We start from the raw sequence: 14,012 nt of genomic DNA on the forward strand, positions 1-14,012 counted from the left end.
TTTTGAGGGAAGACAGGAGCAAGGGAGGCTGCCTTCTGCTCCAGAGGGAAGTTGCAATCTGGGGCAGATCAGGAAGCAACCTGGGAAACCATCCTCTCCTAATATTAACTGCCTTGGCGGAGGTGAGCCCGGCCAAGCATATCACACACATGAACTCAACCTCAGCCCAAATTAGCAGATCAAAGACTCAAATCCCAAGGTGGTTGGGAGGTGTCTTGGGCTGGACTCCCTTGGAGGCCGACCCAGAGACAACGAACCCAGTGAAAGCAGCTTGTTTGGGAGATGATTCCAGGAAGCACTGGGAAAGGCTCGGGAAGACACAGCCGGGCAGAGACAGGATTAAGCCTGAGGCTCTGGAACCCTGTCTTTGCATCTCCACTTCCCCAACAGGAAAGGCTTCACTTTGGTGGCTGGCTGCCCTGTGTTGGAAAAAGAAAAAAAAAAAAGTTGTCTGAAAGGTAGCACTTTTAATATCTGCATGTGGTACTGGATTAGTCTGCTCCGGCGCCATAACAAAGTACCACGGACTGGGTAGCTTAAATGGGAGTGTATTCTAGCACCATTCTGGAGGCTGGAAGACCAAGGTGTCATGGGGTTGGTTCCTTCCGAGGGCTCCCCCCTTGCTTGCTGATGGCTGTCTTCTCCGTGTCTTCACGTGGTCTTCCTTCTGTGTGTCCCCTAAACCCCTCTTACAAGGACACCAGTCTTATTGGGTTAGGGCCCACCCTAATGGCCTCAGTTTAGCTGAATCACCTTTGAAGACCCTATCTCCAAATGCAGTCACTTTCTGAGCTACTGGGGTTAAGAATTTAACATGATTTTTTTTTTTTTTGAGGCAGGATCCAATTCAGCCCCTAACAGATAGTGATGCTGGAAATTGTATTGCAAGCCACAGGAACCCGTTTGCCTTAATATTAGGAAGGTTGAGTTTTTAGTTTGTTCCGGGGGCATCTTCATTCTCTCCAGTGCGATTTCTTGCTATATTCCATTAAGTGATCCATCATCGAGGGATGATGCTTGGCTACAACATCCAGCACACACCAAGGTGAGGCCATGCCCCCAGGAATTATTACTAAATTCCTGTTTTAGGGATTTAGGGGAATGAGGGGTGAGAGGTGCCAAGTGGCTTCCAGGAGCATTGAGCACTCAGGGATTGGGATTGTTTTGGGTCCAGGGTGCTCAAGCTTGGCTGTGCCTGAGGCTCATCTAGGGAGTGTTGGAAACTCCTGATGCCGGATCCCACCCCAGACCAATTACATCAAATTCCCTGGGGCTGGGCATTGTGCCCTTTACCCAGTTCCCCCCATTGGTAACATCTTATATAACTATAGTGCAAACCATGGTCAGGAAATCGACCTTGATACAATCTACCAATTTTATTCAGATTTTACTAGTTTTACCTGCACGCTTGTGTATTCAGTACAATGCAATTTTATCACGTGTGTAGATCCATGGGACCACCACCACCAGTCAAGATACAGAACAGTTCCATCGCAAGGACCTATCCTTTCTACAGCCACAGCCCTTACTGGCTCATTTTTAACAAATCGAAAAAGCAGAAGTGATGGTATGTGACTTCGGAGACTGGATCATAAAAGACTTTGCAGCTTCTGCTTCTTATTTCTGGATCACTTGCTTGGAGGGAAGCCAGCCGCCATGTTGTAAGGGTGCTCAAGCAGTCCCGAGGTCCCCATAGCAAGGAACCAAGGCACTGTGAGTGCAGCATCTTGGAGGTACATCTTCCATTCCCAGTCAGGCTTTCAGATGACTGCAGCCCTGCACAGCATCTTAACTGCAACCTCACAAGAGATTCTAAGGCAGGGAGTGAGGCCAGTGTGAAAATCTTGACCTAAAGAAACTGCAAGATATTAACTAGTTTGCTATGTTAAGCCACCAAGTCCTGGGCAAATTGTTATGCAACAAGAGATAAATAATATAGACAATATTTCATGTTTTGATTTCATACAAAATGGCTTTTAGCTCCTTGTGATTACGAGGATTATGTTCTACAGTTGTTTTATTCTACTCTTGATGTTCATATTTTTATCTTTTGTGTTTCCTATCTTTTTAGTGTTACCTACAGAAGCTGCCTCATAGGCAGAAAAAGATTATCAAGAAAGTGTTGGCTTGTCATCACTGTCCTGCCCCTGAATGCCTGTGTGTGTATAAATATGTATATATAATCAAAGAAAATCTGGTGTCCTCTTTAATGAATGGTAAAGTATCATCACATACTTTTCTAGTTATGGTTAATGATGTTTGTGTGGATATATTAAAAGAGGAAAAAGATAATGGTGTTTGATTGGTATAGATTCCCACCTCATGGAATTGTTGGTGATATTCAAATGAGTTCATTTATGTAAAACACTTTGACATTGATTCTCTACAGGAAATTGCTGTACCCAATTAGGTTCAAGTGTACCATTTGGACTTACCTTGGAGTCGGGTGCCTGTACAGACTATGCAACGTGCACATGTGTGGCAGAGCTTTCAGCCGTGGGTGCCGAGAGCTTCCAGAGATACAAAGGCCGTTGATCCCAGCATCACCAACCCCCCGTGTCAAGATTCCAGCAGTTGGGGCGAGCTGATCTCATTCTGTGCACCAATTAGGAGGTGGTGGTGGGGGGGGACCTTTTTCCGTAAAACTCTCCAGTGGGCTGTATGTCGGGAAATGTTTATTCACCTGTGAGTAAAAGAAACAAGGACCCCGTTATTTTTTGTAGATAGAGTAGCAGCTGAATGAATTAGTGCACAAAAAATAGATTCTGAGATGGATTGGGCATGTGGCAGCATGGTGTCTGGGCTGGTCACTGAGTGTCACATTGCATGTGTGATGTTACACTGCATGACAAGGGTCTGCATATAAAAAAAACTGTTACAAAGTAACATGGGGGCTTGGAGACAGAAGTAATTCCCAGACGTTCGGAAAGGGGAACCCAGGACAGCGTCACAGAGGTGGCGGTGTTGGAGATAAATCTTGGAGGACAAATTCAAAACACTCAGGGGGAAGGAAAAGAAGGGCCTGTGTAGGCAAAGGCAACAGCACATGCAGAATTGTGATTTTCAAATCTCCCAGACAGTAGCATGAAGAGGTTGTGAGTCACTCTCTTCCCTGGAAAATGAGCACAATGGTATTTACTTCCCTTATTTGATTAATCATGGGAAGTGTATGTGAGAATCCATAGAAAGCATCTAGCTGCTACTAAGGGCTCAGTAAATATTACAGGAGAAATAGTTTCACATTCACCTCTCCAACAGACTGTGCAGGGTGGCACACTTAAGTTTTCTTCAATTGTATATCTATGCTGGCAGGGACTTCCCAGGCAGAGAAATGAAATAGGGACTGTATTAATCTGTTCATGCTACTGTAACAAAATACCATATACTTGGTTGCTTATAAGCAACATTAGTCAATTCTTCACAGTGTCAGAGGCTGGGAAATCCAAGACCAAGGTGTCAAGATTCGGTGTCTGGTGAGCTCATATTTCCTGGTTCATAGATGGTGACTTCTGACTCTGTCCTCACATGGTGAAAGGAGCAAGGAATTTCTCTGGGGCCTCTTTTACAAGGGCACTAATCTCACTCGTGAGGGATCCACCCTCATGACCTAGTCACCTCCCCAAAGGCCCCATCTCCTAATACTGTCACCTTGCAGTTTAGAATTTCAACATATGAATTTTGAGGGAACACAACACAGACCACAGCGGCATCCCTCACTCTTCATGGACTTTTGCAATCCTTTCAACTCTTAGTCCTCACCAGCACATCTATGCTGCCCTAGACCTGAGCCCACTAAAGAAACACAGCAAATAATTTCATACTAAAGTGTTAGTGACTGACACCATACTAAGGATCCTTCTCTTCTTTAGATTTCAAGTGAAATTTTATTCCTTTGTATTAAGAGATTGTCCACTTAGTTTGATGCTAGAAATTCCCCATGAATTATAGAGACATTCATGTCAAGAGGTCTTTCCAGGGACCTTCTAAACCAGTTTGGATTGGGGGCCTGGGAGTCAGAAAGCCCAGGCTCTCATCCCAAATCTACCAATTAACATTCTCCATGGCCTTGACAATGCCACTGCCTCTCTTGGGCCACTATGCTAATCCAATACCCTCATTTTGTAGATGAGAATACATAGTTTTTCTCAAAGCGTGGTGTGCTTATCACTGGAGGTATCATGAAGCATTAAAAAAATACAACCAAGCAAAAGAGGTTTTAATTTTACCTTCTGCTTGTGTCTAATACTACTGGTTTTTGATTTCATGGTGTATCAGTTTGCTAGGGCTTCCATTACAAAGTATCAAAGATGGGGTGGCTGAAACAACAGAAATTTATTTTTTTATGATTCTGCAAGTCCGAGATCAAGATGTTGGTGAGAATGATTCCTTCTGAAGCCTCTCTCTGTGGCTTGAAGATGATCCTAAATAATTTCACCCTAACAAGTTCATTTCTCTCTTTAAAGACCCTACTTCTGAATATAGTAATATTTTGAAGTTCTAACACTTAGTACCTCAGAATATGTGAGTTTTGAGGGGACACAAATCAGCTCATAACACATAATATTGATATTATAAAGATAGATATTTGTTTAAAAAGTAACATAAAAGGTAAGTCAATTTAGAGGAGAAAAATCTATAGTAAATAATGTTAGTATAGCAAAATTATGAAAGTAGTAGACAAATGACAATTTCTCCTATCTATTGGTGTGTAAAAAGCTACCCCTAAATTTAATGGCTTAAAACAACCATTTTAGTCTATTCATTCGTGGCTTTACAGGACAGGAATTTGGGAAGGGCTCAGTGGGGCGGTTTCTCTTTCACACACTTGGGGGTTCACCAGCGCAACAGGATTCACTTCCAAGATGGTTTTCTCACTCACATGTCTGCAATCTTGGGGCTCCTTAGCCTTCCTCACTCTCCATATGGTGCCTCATTTTCCAGGATCTCTCCATGTAGCTTGGGCTTCCTCACAGCATGGTGGCAGCAGAGTTGTATGATTTCTTACAAAGTATTCAGGAGGCTCAGGTGGAAAGATGCAATGCCTTTATGACCAAGCCGTGGCTGTCCCTGTATGTCACTTCTGCTATATTCTACTGGTCAAATGAGACACTAAGGCCAGTCCAGGTTCAAGGGGAAGAAAATTAGACTTCACCTCTCAGTGGGAGGACTAGTCATCTTCAAGCCACCGCACTGGTTGCATGCTCTCTGAAGTCCCTTCTAGAAGTCGTGTGCTTAATCCTGCATCTCTGTGTGCTACACATATTTCCATCATTTAAATTCAGCCTTACACATGGATGCTTTCACTGTAGTCTCAATATTTAGGTAGAAAACTCCTAGTGGGTAGAGTTTCAGGCCTAAACTTCCAACCAGCCTCTGAAGAGAGTGGTCTGGGGTCTCCTACCTCTCTAAGGAGAATCCTCCAAGCCTTTGGTGAACACAGCAGGGAGCTGAACCATCTCCTATTAGAAGCCGCCTCCTCTTCCTCTTGCCCTTGCCGTGACTCCTGAGTTATTCTCAGAAGCGAAAGCTTTCCACGCCTGCCCTTCTCTCGTGCAGCCAGGAGTGCACATTTAGATATCCGAGCCGCTCAGGCAGAAAAATGGCCCTGGAATCAGGGAAGCAGAAACATTCAGCTGCCATGAAAGGGCCGTGGAGACAAGGACTCGGAAGTTTGAGTGTGACGCGGCCTGGGGTCAGGGGAATCGTGGTCGCCCCTTGGGCTTCAAAGACCTCTGGGATTCTCTTTCCACCACCCCCTGCCCAAACCTCACCCACTTGCAGCCACCCCTGTGCCTGACAGTCCTCTATGAGAAATGACACCATAAAGAAGAAATGGAATGTAGCAGGAAGAGCAGTTGATTAGGAATCATTATAAGGTTTGGGTTCGCACCTTGGCTCTGGCCTCTCCTGTCAGCATTGTTATTGGACACTTATGGGTAACAGTGATACATGTTAGGTAGGTGCTTAGTGATGTTAGGTGGGTGCTTAGTACAATTCATGTGTTCTAGGTGCTTTACACATATTATTGAATCTTCATAACACACCTATGAGAGGAAGAGTATTATCTCAATTTTACAGTTGAAGAATCTGAAGCTAAGTATCAGGTGTGTGTGTGGGAGGGGGGAGGGGAGGGGGGAGACTGAGACTGACTCTGTTTAGAAGAAACTTTCTCTGGCTAACCGTGAGCAGTCTTTCAATTGATTTCTCTTCCTGCGGAGAGGGAAGGGTCTGAGGGACAAGGAGGGAGAGTGCCCTGGGGTCAGGGGTTCTCAGGAGGTCATAACAAGGCTAGAAGAATGGACTCAAGAAAGTGGGGAAGTTTTGGTCCCAGCTTTGCCCATTACCACATGGCTTTTGGATGAGCGACTACACTATTTGTGCCTTTATTTTCTTACCAGGAAAATGGGGACCATAACAGCACCTTCCTCATGGGGCCGGAGAGTCTGGTGTGAGCCCCGTGGAGCCCTGAACATAGTGCCTTGTATACGGCAAGTGCTGTGAATGTCCTTTTTGTAAGATACCTGGCCCCATCTATTACACGTAGTTTAATTTGCGGGTGCCTCTTAACCCCCACCCCCTGGCTCCAGGGAGAGGTCAAGAGACAGCGGTCTATAAGCAGCCTCAGTGGGGTGGGACATGGAGGATTACACTTGTATGTCTTAGGGTGTCCAGGCCAGTGTGCCGAAGTCCTCTCCCGGCCTGCCAACACCACACTTTGCATATGTGGGGCTTAGAAAGCATCTCAAATCTGGGACTAGCTGCCAGGGAGCGACAATTAGCAGAGGGATTGGGAGTGGGCAGGACCAGGACTCCCCGGAACTTCCCCCATCGTGCCAGCCCTCCCCCCAACCCCCCAGTGGTCTAAAAGGACTGCTCCTATTCCAGAAGCCTCTTTCTACATTTGAGACATGGTTCTGCATTAGGACGCAGAGCAGGGGTGGCCTTGTGGGAAAGGAGGAGGCTGGGGGTACAGACAGAACTGTGGTCAAATCTCTGTTCTGCCACCTGGCAGCTGTGTGACCTTCAGTATGCTACACCCCCTCTCTAAGCCTCAGTTTCTTCCCTGGTAAGACAGAGGGAAGGAAGTGCCCAGGGTTCCACAAATAGCAAGCGTCTATTTGTAAGCTGGGGCTAGGACCAGGCTTCTAACATCAATGCACAACCTTTACTCACAGCTCACACCTGTCCTTGTATTCACCGATGAATAAAACGCTCTAGATGGACGAGGTGGCAGGCTAGAGTAGCTGAAAGCCTACCTAAGGATCTGAAGAAATGGCTGGTTCTTGTTGACAGAGGAAGATGCTAGCATCGGTGGGACTTGCTGGCCCCTAGCCTAGGAAGGGCTGGATTTCCTTAACACCTGCAGACCACCTACCAAGTGTCAGGCTGTGGGACGTGACACCAGCCCATGTGGGGACACTCTGAAATTCATAGGAGTGTCTCTCCTACTTTCAAACCTCTCTAAATTTTACCTGCCCACATTCTCTGCAATCCACATCCCTCCTGTCCCTAGGGACGGGCTTAGAGGAAGGACTGGCCCTTGGTTTAGCAACATACAGTGTAGTTTCTGCCTGACCCCTCCACCTCATAGTAGGTAGGATTCCAGAAGCAGGATATTGTCCCTTTTAACAGAAAGCAACATCGAGGCATACTCTGCTCATAAAAGTCCTTGTCATTTTGGCAGGCACTGATCCAGAGCAGAGAACTGACTACAACCCTGGAAGGGTATCCTCAGACTGCCCTTTCCTTTTGCGTCTAACAGAGATGGCCAAGTCCCCACTTTCAGGGATTTTAGCTGCAGCCCAGGAAAGGACTCTGGGAACAGGAAGCACATGTGGCCAGTGACTGGCTCATCTGCCACATGGCTAGAACCAGCCATCCCACCTTCCTCAGCAGGGAAGGTGTCGGCAGGAGCCATTTTGAGCACTCCTCCCCGACCCCCACTAGAAGAACTTTCCGGATATGCCCGGACTTCTAGAACATTCCATAACTTGAATGGTGTATCTAGTGATGGTGCCCAATCAAGTCATTTAGGTGGGGAAACTGAGGCCCCCAAGGGGTGGGGCTTTCTTCCACAACAGTTTGGTAAAACTAATTTTAAATTGTTTTTATACAATGATGTTCCTCTCTAGAGGAAAAAGGAGCATTTAGGTTTATCAATTTGGACAAAACAAACGAAGAATATCAAAGGTTACCTTTAACTGATCTTGCCATTCGAGCATAACCACGTGACATTACTTCAATAAATGACCTGGGAGGATGGAAAAATGGAGATTTTTTTAAAAAAGATGGAACATGTCTTATATGATTATTCTTAGTCTGCTTTTTCATGAACTAAACACTTTCCAAGTTGCTCAATATTCTGTGACATCGGTTTAAATTTCCTCTTGTTATATAATACATATTATGTAAAGGAATCCATTTAACTACTATTATTGGATATTTGTGTTATTTTACAATTTTTATCTTACCAATGCTGAGGGGAGATAAATCAGTTGCTTTCCTGGGGACCTTCCTTTCTCTCCCCACAGGAGGAAAAAATCCTACCAGTCTACCCTCTCCTCCCCTTGCAGACCACCCTTCTGTCTGAATTGTTTTCAGGTGATTTGCAGTTTTGCCACAAGGGGTCCCCCACGCTCTTTAAGCAGAAGCAATCCTTTGCGGTAGGAGAGAGAGACCTGGAGCTGGAGGGAGTTGGATTTGCTCCCCAGCTCTGCCACTCGCTCTCACCAGGACCGCGGATGAGTGGTCGCCCCTCTCTGTGCCTCGGCTTTCCAGCCTGAGCATTGGGGAGCACTGTCATTCGCTCACATTATCTGATTTCCATAGCAACCTTGCAAGAGAAATGCTTAGCTCAGTGCCTGTGGCACCCAACAGGTGACAGCTCTTCACAATGTTGTCAGTTCTCTCAATCAATCTCGTCCTTCCTGAGAAATCGGGTTTGCAGCAGTGCCCAGCTCAGGGGGTCATGGAGAGGGTTAGATGAGATCACACAGGGAAAGCAGCCAACAGGTTCAGTTTATTGAATCTTAACTTTTAAACATTATTTTTATTATTGCAAGGTCATGGTCTACCAATGCCCCCATTGTACAGGAAAGGGTAGGAGATAACTTAGGCTAGACCTTTGACAGGAAGTCAGAAGGGACAGTGGCTTTTTTTGGGGCCTTAAAGTTGACGTCCCCATCCCCATCCCCACGTCGTCAGCTGAGAAAGCCCCGAGTGGGGCTGCCATGTTGTGTTGCACAACCCCAAGAGCACTTATTCTTGTAGACTCTCTGGGGTGCAACATAAATGGCATCTCACAGTTATGTAGCAAAATGACCCAGCTCTGTGCCCATTCTCTCAGGAGACCGAACACCAACCTCTGCAATAGAGAACCCCCCCCCTTCGACAGTCCTAGCCCACACCATCTTTTGTTGGAGAAATTCATCCAAGTGGCCCCTAACTGTTCAGGGATACTTCCCAACTCTGCAAAGGGTAGCAACAGGGTGACACGTTCCCAGCCTCCCTGTCAATCATGGTGGCCGTCTTGGGAGACTTATCTGTGGAGCTTGGATTTAAAACGAGGTCCAGTCTGAGTTCATCACCAGAGTTCTCATTTACTATTCAATATACATACACACAAATTTATATATGAAAATATATGTCGAAAAGAATATATATAAATTACATACATAGGTAAGACAATAGACGAGAATATGTGAATACATTCACATACATATATCTTTTAATTTTTGCTTTATTTTTGATGTAACGATTGTACGTATTTATAGGGTATAGTGATATTTCAATACACGTTTACAACGTGTAATGACCAAAGCAGGGTAATTAGCACACCCCTCACCTCAAGCATTTATCATTTGCATTGGGAACATTATTTGAAAATATACAATAAATTATTATAGTCACCCTACAGTGCTATAGAACACTAGGAACGTTCCTCTTAATCTAGCTATACCTTTGTGTCCATTAACCAACCTCTGGCTGTCCCCACCCTGCCCCCTGCTTTCCAGGTTACTAGTAATCACTATTCTACTCTCTACTTCTATGAGATTTTTTTTTTATAGACCACATGTTCTCACTTACATGTGGAAGCTTTGCCTTTCCTTGCGTATCATCTTTTAATCCTCTCAACAGTCCTGTGAGGATAGTACTGTTAGCATCATGCCCATTTCACAGATGAGCAAACTGAGGCCCAGAGATAGCAGGCGACTTGCTCCAGAGAGTCCATGCTCCTCAAGGCAAGCTCTGCTGCGAGCATTTAAAGGACTGGCTCACAGTAAGCTGTTATCACAGGGGGCTCTGCAGGAACCCTAAAGGAGGCAGCCAAAGGGGTCCTCCACTTGGATGCTTTCTAACTGATCTTCTGCAGGGTGGGGGTGCAGAGCTGGGTTATCTCACCGTGGCCTTTCAACCTCTCGAAGAGCCGGGGTCAGGGCTGGGGCAGCAGGCCTGCTGAGAGCTGGCGGGCTGGGCAGCGTGGGCCGTGTCAATGTGAGATGTCCCAGGAGGACTCTGGCTCGGAGGGCTTCGGGGTGGGGCCTGGGGGGTGGGTGGGCGATGCCCTGCCATCCATAACGCCTGCCCGGAAGGACAGAGGGGAGGCTGGGGGCTGGCACTAATGCTGCCCTCACCCCCTGGTGCAACCAGCAGCTCCTCAAGGTTTTAGCTTTAATGCAGAACTGTATAACTATTCAAGTTTACAAAGTTATGGCTTTAGGGGAAAATACAGAGGGTCACACTGTCCCAGCACCCTAGGTCAGCCAGTAGTCCCCATTTGATGTATTACTTCGACCATTCTTCTGGATACTTACATATACACACGTGATTCTCCCCATTTTGCAAACATGGGATCACACACACGACATTTTGCAGTGTGCATTTTTCGTGGCGACATCCTGGATACGGTTTCCAGGTAAAAGCCATGGGTCCGCCCCATCCTGACAGCTGCCTGGCAGCCCACGCACGGACGCACCACCGCCATCACGCAGCCACTTCCCCACGGACGGGCAGAAGGCCGTGCCCAGACTCGCCATGTTATCCGATGTACTACAATCAACACCATCGCCCTTTCCTCGTTCTTTGAGTACTTCTGTCGCTAAGCTAGAGCTCTTGAAATGGGACAAAATCCATGCATTGGGAATTTTATGTCACATGGGGAGAGAAATTGATGTTGGTTTCAATTTTCAATGCCTAAAGAAGTTGAATTTTGGGGTCAAAAATCACCACTTTGGAATAGCTAGCATACAGCAATAAAAAGCAGACCAGATTTTGATGTGTTTTAAAATAGACAATGCACCCTTCCTGATTGTACCTGGGTATGCCAGTTCACAGCACCACTCCTTTCAGCTCCCAACCATGCACCTCGGACTAGCGACAGGAGAGTTGGCAGAAGATAGTGAAATTGAAAACAACATCAGCGATCAAACAATTCCTTCCTGTTACTGAAGGTGCTCCCATACCTCCCCGCCCATATAATCGTGCTGCCCAGTTACACTCTCACCCACAGGGTAAGAGGCTATTTTTTAAAAAGCTTTTACAATTTTGAAATAACATGAAGTGTTTTCCATATACCCCAGACCCTTCATGTTAACATCCTCCAAATACCACCAAGCATCCATCAGAACTAAAACCAACCTAGGTACATTGTTACTCTTAACCAAACTTGGGACTTCATTCAGATTTCGTCACTGTTTGCTCCATTGGCTTTTCCCTATGGCAAGATCTCATCCAAAATCTCACATCGTGTTTTGTCACCATGTCCCTTAGTTGTTTCCTCCAGTCTCTCCTCAGTCCAAAGCTTCTGTCTTTCCTTGTTGCCCATGACCTTGATGGTCTGAGCAGTACTGATCAGGTGCTTAGAATATCCCTAACTCCGTTGGGTTTAGACTGATGCTTCTCATATGGGACTGGGAGGATGGGTCACCAGGAAGCCCACCATGGAGGGGGAAGCACCTTTCTTACCTTAGCAGCCTCCAGGCCTCACAGGTGGTGTTAATCTCCACCTGTTCAAGGTGTCATCTGCCAGATTTCTCCACTGTAAGGCTACCACTTTTCCTTTTCATACTCTTTTAGGGAGGTGGGGAGAAGAGAGGAATTAAGCTCCACCTCCTGGGTGGGGATGTATTGACATATTATTTGGGTTTCTTCCGTAATGGTTTGTCCTTTTCCATCAATGAATTTTATACAAATTTCTCAACTTCCACTAAAATTCCAAGATAGTAACATGCCTGCTGACTCAAAGATCACGTCCCACACTCTCTAATCAAGCTGTATGGCAGTTACCCCAAAGTTCAAGTGAGATGACCAATATTGGCTAGGTTGCTTCTCAGAGTCCTCTGGAATCCTCCCCGGGCTCTGGCATCAGAGGGGGAATTGGGTGGTATCTCAGTTGTGGCTGCTCAAGCCGTGGCCCCCAGAGCAGCACAGCAGCATCACCTGCAGCCTGGTTCAGACATGCAGATTCTCAGGCCCCCGCAACCGGACATCCTGAATCAGACTCCACAGTTTAGCAAGAGCTCCGGTGACTTGTGTGCAGGTCCGTAGTTTCAGAAGTGCTATCTTAGAACCCCAGAGTCACCAGGAACAGAGAGAGGAAGATGATCAGCTCCAAGCAGGGCAATCTCTGCTGCTGGGGCACCTGCCTTGGTTCTCTGTCTTGCAGTCCCACAGCTGGAGGGGCAGAGGCGGGGGTCACAGTGGTGGGGAGGAGAGGCAGGAGCAGCAGACAGCCCCAAGACAGGCCTGGGGCTGAAGGAGGGCTGGGCGAGAGGGGACAGTGGTGGCAGAGCTGATGGATGAGTGTGGTGCCTGGGATGGCCCTGGGGAGCGGGAGGAGAACAGGGACGGAGTGATGGATGGGCTGGGGGAGGAGGCTGGACAGCTGTAAGGAGCAAAGGGCTCTGGGCTAGAGAGTCCGCTGTGGGTGGCAGCAGAGCCTGAGAGCCCCGAGTAAGAAGGCATTTCTGTCTCCTTGTGGCAGAGCTCACAAAGCTCACCCAACCCACACTCCTACCTATTCTGTTCTTACTTTTAAGTGTACATTTCGGTAGCATCAAGTCCACTCGCGGGCTTGTACAACCATCACCATCCGAGGCCAGAACTGTTGGCTGGCAAGCTGTGGTTACCGACCCTTGCTCTAGGTCACCAGCTGTGCCACACTGGTCTTCGGATTCCCAGGGCTTAGAACCAAGTAGGTTTTCCAGTCTTAGAAAACCCCGTGGTAACTGAAACTGGTTGGTATGAAAGACAACTAGTTAACAAGAGTAGAATGTGTTCCATGCTTCCTGTTTGTCTTCAGATCCATCCTCCACATCTTTGGGAACTGATCGAAAGGGCTTCCCCTGCTCGGGACAGGCAGGGTAGCTCTGTGCCTGGAAGGCCCAGCAGGACATCAGAGGCGAGGGGTGGGAGGAGAGCGCTCAGGGCATTTAGCCTCCCGCTGGCTGCTGGTTGGCCTGTGGCTTCTCCCCCACTGTCTTTCCCCCAAGTTCCAGTAACTGCACCCTCCCCTTGCGCCTTTAGGAGTAGGGATTGCCAGCCCCAGGGCACTTCCTTCACTTCCTTTTTGGGTTACCCTGTTTGCTTCCTTTCCATACCTTTGAGGGAGGTTTAACAAAGAGGTTGCATTTGGATGTGCCTTGTTTCCTGCTGGGGCCCTGAAATGCTAGGAGCAGTGGACAGAAAACCTGGGCTTGGCACTAAGGACTTCTCAGCCATCAGCTCCTTCATTCGCACCTAGGAGTTAGGCAAGAAGCTCAGGCTCTAAGATGGTCCCAGTGGCCCCCTGCACCTCCTGGTGGTCCCTGCCCCCCTATAAACCCTCCTTCCCCCCAGCCAAGTGCGAGTGGGGTCTGTGACTTGCTTCTAGGCAGAGGGGATGGGATGTCACTTCTGTCATCGTGCTACAGAAGACTGTGATGTCCATCTTGCTGGCAGACTCTCCCCCTCGCTGGCTTTGATGAAGCAAGTTGCCATGTTGAGGTGGCCCTCGCGGCAGAGAGCTGAGGATA

The sequence above is a fragment of the Microcebus murinus genome, chromosome 22 (genome assembly GCF_040939455.1).
Source record: "Microcebus murinus isolate Inina chromosome 22, M.murinus_Inina_mat1.0, whole genome shotgun sequence".
Taxonomy (NCBI): Eukaryota; Metazoa; Chordata; class Mammalia; order Primates; family Cheirogaleidae; genus Microcebus; species Microcebus murinus.